This window comes from Natrix helvetica, assembly GCF_964273705.1.
Source record: "Natrix helvetica genome assembly, chromosome: 1".
Taxonomy (NCBI): domain Eukaryota; kingdom Metazoa; phylum Chordata; class Lepidosauria; order Squamata; family Natricidae; genus Natrix; species Natrix helvetica.
This window is the reverse complement of record NC_138548.1, coordinates 225,377,213-225,384,477: the sequence shown is the minus strand read 5'-3', so window position 1 is coordinate 225,384,477 and position 7,265 is coordinate 225,377,213. Positions and strand designations below refer to the sequence as shown.

The 7,265-nt window shown below is 37.5% G+C and overlaps 1 long non-coding RNA gene across 1 annotated transcript; it reads right to left on the bottom strand.

Annotated features, from left to right (window-relative positions):
• Window positions 1-390: 390 nt before the first annotated feature.
• On the bottom strand, window positions 391-6,780 carry LOC309383689. Its single transcript, XR_014173899.1, has 3 exons — window positions 6,705-6,780; window positions 4,342-4,419; window positions 391-575 (listed from the first exon to the last, which is right to left on the bottom strand). It is a non-coding gene; the product is annotated as an uncharacterized lncRNA (long non-coding RNA).
• Window positions 6,781-7,265: the final 485 nt, after the last annotated feature.

Below are 7,265 nucleotides of genomic sequence, written 5' to 3'. Positions count from 1 at the left end.
TTAAAACAATGGCCTCTACTCCCCAAAATGATCATTATCACCCAACTAATACCAGATGCTCAGGAATCCAGTTCTAATGGGGACCAGAACAGAGACAAAACTCAAAGTGATGAAAAATCCTTGAAGGCAAATCTAGAGTTGAAGCAAAGAAATGACATTGGGACATCATTTTTCCTGAATAATTTATTTGTTTGCTTATGAAATATCTACACTGCCAAAATTAGGATCAATTCCCATGGCATACAGTGAATAATATCTAAAATAAAATAATCAAAAATAAACATTCAAATAATAATACATTAACTTCAAAAACAATAATATACATATTATTGTAAAAAACAATTAAAACCATCAATTGCTATTAGATGTTACCAGTTTTTTTTCCTGTTCAGTGTTAGTTGACTACTATTGTTAGGTTTTTTTCTTGAAACAGATTCGAGAGTAAGAGGTAATTTGAATTTTCGACTGCATTTGTTTCGTAACAGTTTTATACATAAAATTCTTGCCCTTCTCCTTTTGTCTCCATCTCCATTCCTTCCCTAAATCCTTCTTCTTCTTGTCTGCTGCAGTGTCTCCTGGAATATGTAGTACTGCATTATAACTAATGCAAATCTTAGAAGTTCTGAAATAATATTAAATATGTCCTCAATGCTTACACATCCACAGAATATCTGCCATTAATGTTTGCAGGAGAACTGTTAAGTGCTGGGAAAATCAAAAGATTCAGGCACTTTAAGTTTCTATAAGAATCTGAACTACTAACAGTCAAGGGAAAATAGCAGGAGTTAAGAAAGGAACTCAAGGGAGACTGGACTTAGATCTTTTGCATGCATGAAGGGACTTTTGACTGATGACACCTTTGACCCCTCTTCTGGGCTCAGCCCTCTTCTAGGCTCACATATCATAGAACAGGGGTGTCCAAACTTGGGAACTTTAAGACTTGTGGACTTCAACTCCCAGAATTCCCCAGCCAGCATAGAACATTATCAAGAAGCTGTCATAGAACATTATCAAGCTGTCATAGAACATTATCAAGAAGCTTTTCTTTGGATCACTATTTTCATTTTTGAAGTGTCAGCCCTACAACTGCAATGGCTCTGAGTCACATAACTCATATTGACTTTGATCTGTGTTGTTCCTTCCTGGGAAGGAAAAAATCAAAGCAATTCTCCTCTTGGCATTACTACCTCAATCTTGGTAGATAGCATAGATTTCTGATACTTTGAAGTCAAGGTGTGTAACAGATGCATAACCTGTTGCTGAAGAGAAGTCTAATTGTGCTGAATTAAACATTTCATGCTCCAGCCAAAGCTGTGAGCAGTTTTTGATTAAGGGATGCTTATCTCTCCGATAACACTGTATGAGAAGACAGAAATCTTTTCAGTCCTAGAAAAGAGAACACAGCAGTATTTTTTCTAATTCTTCTAGTCTAGTCAATCAGGATTTAATGTTCATTTGTAAGGTTGTTGGAGATAACTATTCTGATTTTGGCATTAAACATCTGCATGTCACAAGCTGTATTTTTTTATTCTTAGTTAGATCTTAAACTGACTTCTGATTAACTCGTTGCATTGCTATTTTAAGATATTTCCCATTCTTTGACAGACTAGTGATTCCTGACTATTCATTTACTCAGACACTTTCCTTTCACATGTGACTGAAACCTGACTTTGTAATTCTCTGATGAAACAGGTAGCGTAGCACATAGACAGGGACATGAGAAAAAAATGGTAAAATTCTCATTTTAATACAAAACAACTTAATTCATACTTCTCCAATGTACGTGCGAATGCAGTTGGTTTCTGTTTTTTTTTTCACAACTAGCTTCTGGATGCAGTTCTCCAATTTAAAAATGTGCACAAATTTCATTGTATAAAAAGCGTGAACACAAAGGTATAAAGCCTCTTTGATTAGAATCTAATCAAACAAAGAGGGGGGTTGGGAGGGGATCACACCATGATTTCTCTCCTGCCTTTGCAAGTTTTAAACTGTGGTTGTACAAAGCATGGAAAGGGTGTTTCAGAACGTCTGTTAGCACGAGGGAAAATTCCCTTTTGGAAGTGTTGAATCAGCCTTGTACTTCTAAGTTTTGGCGAGTTGCTTCAAGTGTTTTCCATGAATGTCTATACATGCATGTGAAGAAGAGGTGGCATTCAGCAGGTTCTGAACAGTTCTGGAGAACCGGTAGTGGAAATTTTGAGTAGTCTGATGAACCAGTAAATACCTCCTTTGACTGGCCCTGCCCCCATCTATTCTCTGCCTCCTGAGTCCCAGCTGATTGGGAGGGAATGTGGATTTTGCAGTAACCTTCCCCTGGAGTGGGGAGGGAATGGGGATTTTACAGTATCCTTCCCCTGCCATGCCCACCAAATCATGCCACGCCTAGCAAGCCACGCCCACAGAACCGGTAGTAAATGTTTTGCATAGCACCAACTATGTTTGTATTAACAATGAATCCTGGCTGTGACATGCCCAAGCAATTGCAGCTGGGAACAGACTTCAAAGCAACTGCACAGCCTTTCCCCCCAAAAATGCAGCTGCTGTCACACTTTGGGAAAGGGTGTTCAGGAGATGCGAATGTGCTTCACAAAGCCTCTCTTGGCCTTGTCTTTCAGGCTGCTTCTGTCAACTATCTTAGTATTTTGCATTCGAAAAGAAAAAAAATGGGAAGCTGTAGAAATGAAGAGAAAAAAAGGCAAGCGTGAAGGAAAAACTTGATCCTGGATGTGTTAGCTCAACATTACAACAAGCAGTAAGGCTGAGCAGATTTGGCTATTAGTTTTGCAGCACACTGCTTTGCAGCAAGTCAGTGATTATAGGAATTGGAAAAGTAGAATACTGGGAGCACATCATCCTTGCTCTGTTCTGGTACAACGTGAGTCAACTTGGCCGAGAGCCATGAAATAGTTGGCACATTTAAAATGCTATAAAACTACTAATATCTGAAGCTGCTCATTATCCAAATCCACTGGGTGTCTCTCTTGTCAGCGTAAATCTTTGGATAGAGAACTCCCATTTATCCAAACTTCTAATTATCTCAACTCTTGTTATCTCAACTCTCCAGGCTATTCCCATGAATGGGGATGAATGAAAGGGCATTTTACGGTCTGCATTTGAGGTCTTCTGAATATCCATTCTAAAATTAAAAGTGCACCATTCTAAGACCGAAAGCAGAAAGCAGGGAAAGGTTCAAGAAATGTTGGGAAAGAAAAGAGAAAAGGCTTGTGGATGGCTTCTCAGAAGTTCGAGTCAGCAAAGTCTAGGAGAAATCCCAAGTAACATGTAGAAAAACTGAAAGCCACCATCAATAAGGTGACCAACTTTTTTACAATGAAAAGGAGGACAAAACACGTTCTATTGTCCAAAATGCTAAGGTGACCAACTTTTTTACAATGAAAAGGAGGACAAATAAATTGGAAAAAATATATCGTAAATAAAAGAAATATTTTATTCATTGCAACAATAATACACTAAAATATGATATATGCATAATAAAAACATTTGCAACATTTTATATTGTAATTATGCTTACATGCCTGTTAATTATTATTCAAATGAGTACTTTTCCATTGAATTAATATTTTTGTCAATGTATCATCTTCTAACAATATATTGGAAATATCTGAACAAGAAATATCCTTCATATTGAATTTTACGGTAAGTGCTGCAGCTAGAGTATCAACATTCAATCTCAATTTCTCACTTGTCGAAAAATCATTGGCAATTGAAAAAAACTCTTTCAACTGCTGCATTAGTTCCAGGGCAGCACAACGTAAATTGAACAAGTATAAATAAATGTTCACATGGAATATGTTCATTTTTGAAATGGCTGAAAATATCCACCCATCTTTTATCAATTTTAACATGTTGATTTTCCCATTGTATTAATTTTTCAGAATTTAAATATACATTCAGTCTTCTAATTTCTTCAAAGAGACAATTGTCGTCTATTTTAATGTCTAGCATTTCTTTAGATAAAAATTCAACACAAGATTCAATATCTGTTCAATATACTTGCGATGAAGTAAAAAAAACCATTAAAAACTGTTTAATAAAATACATCACATAACGCACTACAGATTAGCCTTCAAATATCAAAAAGGAGGACATGTAGGAGGACACTTTTCGAGGGAGGACAGAACTTACAAAAGAAGGACTGTCCTCCCTAAAGGAGGACGGTTGGTCACCTTAACCATCAAAAGGGCTTTTGAGCGGTTGTGCGAAAGGCTGGGTGTAAAATAGAGCATAAGAGGAAAGGGGGATCGGCTTGGTTTATTTTACCAGGTGTAAAATATGCAGATAGAGTAGGAAGATGAATACAATTACAGGAATTTCTCTCACATTTCTTCTAATGTGAAGTCAAAATGTTGGAAGATGATGGCTCTTTCTCGGCGTCAAAGAATTTCATTGTCTAAAAGTCTAGAAAGGGAAACAGCATACATTTACATATTGCTAACACAAAACAGTAAACGGAAAGCTAAAGTGTGTAGAAGTCTGCTTTTTTTCTTTTCCACAATCAGTCGATGGCCAAGTTGGTCCCTTTTTTACAAACCTCTTTTTGGTCACATTTTCTATTCTTTCCACAAGTCCTCATTATTGTTCCCCCCCCCCCAATTTTCTTTCCGCTCCTGCATAATTTTATCTCCCTTTTTCTTAGATCCTTCTGTTTTTCCATTTATACAGCCTCTTTCTCTTTTCTGGCTTGGGAACTACTGGGTAAAGCATGTTGCTGATATTTTCAATTCAGGTGATGTATTACTGCAGTGCAGTAGTGGGTTTCAAAATTTTTTAGAACCTCTTCTGTAGGTGTGGCCTGCTTTGTGGGAATGGCTTGCCGGCAATGTGACCGGGTGGGAGTGGTTTGCCAGCCATGTGACCAGGTGGGAGTGGCTTGACAGTCATGTGACTGGGTGGGCATGGCCAACTTGTAAAATGTGGTGAAACTCACTTAACAGCGCTCTTGCTTAGCAACCAAAATGTTGGCTCAGAAACTCTGGCATTTGAAGCACGCAAGTCTTAAAGCTGTCAAGTTACAAGACCCTTGCACCCCTAAGCCTTTAGAAAAAAACCCAGGGGTGTTAAAACTTGACAGCTTTAAGACTTGTGGACTTCAACTCCCAGAATTCCTCCTCTCGCTCTTCATCTTGATGATGTGTGGACGGGCGGGGGGAGTGAGCTGGAACCGGTTCTAAATGGCACTGTATATTTATGGAACCTCTTCTATAGAAGAGGTTAGAACTGGCAGGAACCCACCCCTGCTGCAGTGTTTCTCAACCTGGGCAGGTTTAAGATGGGTGGACTTCAACTCAAAGCAAAGCTGGCTGGGGAATTCTGGGAGTTGAAGTCCACCCATCTTAACCTTGCCCAGATTGAGAAACACTGCATTACTGGATACTTACTTGGGCAGCCAAGTGGCTGGTGGTTGGGGTTTAGTATTATTCTCCATTTCCTAACTATAGTCCAATGTCTGAAGGAAGCCTGCCTGCAGATGATTTGACCTGTTTTGATGCACAACGTAAGTTGTGTGGAGAAATCTGTTGTTGTTGTTGTTGTTGTTTTTTTTTTTTTTTTTTTACCTCTTGGTAGTGTTCATTCAATTTTGTGAAAGAGATTTTGCTTCTGAGATTTCTTTCCAAGAAGATTTCTTTCCAAAGCATGCCATTCTGGATATTCCATTAGTTCAGGAAGATTAGTATCATCGTGACAATAGATACCAAGATGGGGGAGGGGTGTCAGTTCTGGTCTTTTGAGTGAAAATATAGAGGCCAGGAGACTGGCATTTTCTCAATAATCTTTGGATTGAGAGAATCCAGGAGTTTAAATAGAAACAGTTTTCCACTGATCCCCCATTTCATAGGCCAGTACAAATCAGTGCAAACTCAACTGAAAACTGTTGAATCAGCAACTGGAAAACAAATCACATTCAATGTGGTAATTCAAATAATGTCAGAAAATGAATCTGATTCAATAATTCAAACTGATATGGAAAATTGATTAAATTCAGGTTGAATGTTTGAATTAAATCAAGTCAATTCCAATTTCTGATACGCCATTTCTTTGTATGCATAGAAGCACCAAATTGATTCAAAGGAGTCAATTCGGTCATCTAAAGTGACTTTATTTGTTTAAGAATGTCAATTTAGATTAGAGATTTAGTCAAATATTTAGTCTTAATATCCCAGCCAAAAATGTTTGCTTTCTAGCTATAATATGCAAATTAGGCAGAATCTATTCATTTTCAAATTGTTACTAATCCACTGATTAGTTACATAAAACATAATAGAGCAAAATATCCATAGCTCATTGTTTTTTAAAAAAACTATTTGTTTTTTTCTATATCACTGACTTAAGACAAACTATACTTTGTTTTCTATAACCAAAATACTCCACAATCGTAGATTATTAGATATATTGCATGCTGCTGGCCTCAAAGCTGTATCAAATAAGCCTGTGAATCTAAAGGATCCTCCGTTCCCTCTCCCCCTTTTCTTTACTGTTGAGTGAGAAAAGTTGCTGTGTATTTATGATGTAGTATGTATGTTTCACCATAAAAAGTATGTGTTTCTTCTTAATGAACATATTTTCATCAAAATAGCAACAGTGTTTAGATTTATATACCGCTTCACAATGCTTTACAGTCCTCTCCAAGCAGTTTACAGTGAGAGGATATTGCTCCCAACAATATGGATCCTCATTGTACCCACCTCAGAAGGATGGAAGGCTGAGTTAACCTTGAGCTGATCAGGATTGAACGCCGGGCTGTGGGCAGAGTTATCTTCCAATACTGCATTCTAACCACTGGGCCACCATGGCTCCTACATCACATTAATGTAAAAGAGTAAAAAAAAATTTTTTTTAAGTGTAAGCTCCACAATGAAGTGCAATTCATCTTTTAAACTTAGTTTAAAATTTCCAGGAGTTCAGAGTTTTATTATTTGTAATGTCCTCATACCTGTATAGATGATTTTTTTAAAAAATTACTATTGTGGCAGAAGCTCTTTTTTCAATCAACAAGTGTCTAAAGGATTGCAATCAAAACTGGAACAGACCTCATCTGTCAGAGGCCAGCAATCTTTCCAGGTACAAGTTCCTACTGTGTAATGTTGAACCGTGGGACCGGAATCAAGGCAATTCAATTGAAAGAACAGTTTGAACACTGGAGATTTGAAAAAAAAACATGAAAAGATAGCCAGTTTGGTCTAGTACAGTGGTTCCCAACCTTTTTTTGCCCATGCAGCACCTAAGCGTCTCTAAAATCCTGATGC